We start from the raw sequence: 1,930 nt of genomic DNA on the forward strand, positions 1-1,930 counted from the left end.
TTTTCTTCGATAATGGTTAATAAAATTTTAAGTATTTGACCCTCCTCCTAAAGTAAAGTTTGGTGTAGAAAAATGAATTATTTAGAACACAAATAACAATCAAAGTTTCAATAATCATAGATAAAAAAATCTTATGGAAAATTCAAAACATTTTATTAAGATTAAATTATATTTAAATTCTAATATCAATTTTAGCCAGTTGCATGAAAATAGGTTTCCAAAAGATATTTACTAGATTCCCCCATCTCGTAATAACATTAGTGTCGACTACGAAAAATCCGATAATAATACTATTGAGTAATGGGTTATCAGATATGGTTACAAGTTAACCAAGATGGTTTGAAAGTTGGAACATTGGATTTCAAAAAATATGGTTAGGAAACCCTGAATAAGCAATTGGGAGGAACTCCTAAAATACGTTCTTGAACTCCTAAATTAGAATTGAGAAATCACTATATCCCATTATTATGGAAAATCAAACAAATGTGTTGATGCTTACATTGTTTTAGATCTAAGATAAGTTATGTGAAGTCATTTTTATTGTATTTCCTTGAGTTTTTTTTTTTTGTTATCATTATTAAATAATGATATTGTTGGCATGACTTAGAGTTGTTTGTCTTAATTGAATCAAAATGAAAAGAAAAAAAAATCCCTAATGAGAATAAATTACAGATAATAATAACCTTGTACTTAGGTGTAGTAATATTTCAATCCTAGATAAGTCCTCCCACGAAATTTTTAGATTGCAACACTTTGCTCATTGACCTATTAATCAAGTTAATAAATATAGAATTATTAAATTACCCTCTTTATAGATTATATGGACTCAACAATGGATAAATACCAAATTAATGTAAATAATCATTCTAAAAAGAAAATTCTTCTTAAGGTATTGATTAATGACCATTTTCAAAGGCATTTCCAAGATAAACTTTGTTTAAAGAAAGTTAGAGAAACATGTAAGACTAGGGGTTTAGAAAAAATTAAATAAAAATGACAAAATGGATAAAATAAGGGTAGTTTTAAAATGTTTAATGAAATACTCTACAAAGTTAATTGACAAAATGCTAACAAAAAAGACAAACCCAAAAGTTCAAGAATCTATATTAAAAAACAAAGTTTAGGTATCTAAGTATAGATTGATACTAGAATTCACATTTATTGGGACTGTGATCACAATCTTCTTTGAGGCATAATTACACCAACAATGAAATTATTTCAATTCCACTCATTTGAGGTTATATGTGGTTTGATAAAAATAAGATAGAAACATAAAATTGAGGAAAAAAAGTTTTTAACACAAATTTTTTGCTTCTATCTTTCATAGCAAATTTCACAAATTTTATTAAAAACTTTTCCTCTACTTATCATTTCTCCCTTTTTCTTTTTTATCAAACCAAATATAACCCAAGCATATATATGTACACATTGATCATGGTTTTGATAAATAATATACGTATGAATAAGTGATTTGTTACAATGTATATGACATTACATGAAGCAACGAACAAACTAACAAAATGAAATTCATGTAATCGATCCTATATAGTTGAAATAAGGCATAGACAATAAATAATGATGATTGAGTGAGAGGAGATTCCTAAGAAGAAAATAAGAGTGAAATAAAATATTTGGACGACAATTTATATGTGATGATATAATAAGATATTATTCAAGTGTCAATAATTTAACAATATATATGGCATTACATGGAACAAATTAACGAAAAAAAATTTATGTAATCAACCCATATGACTGAGATAAGGCTTAGATGATAGATGATGATGATTGAGTGAGAGGAGAGTCATAGAAGAAAATAAGAGTGAACTAATATGTTAGGCAGTGATTGAAACGCTGACTAAGGCAAGTATGTGCATTATATAATAAAGATGGTTGCACGTGTTTTTTCATATTCAACGACTTTTTGACA

This window comes from Nelumbo lutea, chromosome 2 (genome assembly GCF_056320005.1).
Source record: "Nelumbo lutea isolate HS-2025 chromosome 2, American lotus-T2T, whole genome shotgun sequence".
In the NCBI taxonomy this organism is placed as follows: Eukaryota; Viridiplantae; Streptophyta; class Magnoliopsida; order Proteales; family Nelumbonaceae; genus Nelumbo; species Nelumbo lutea.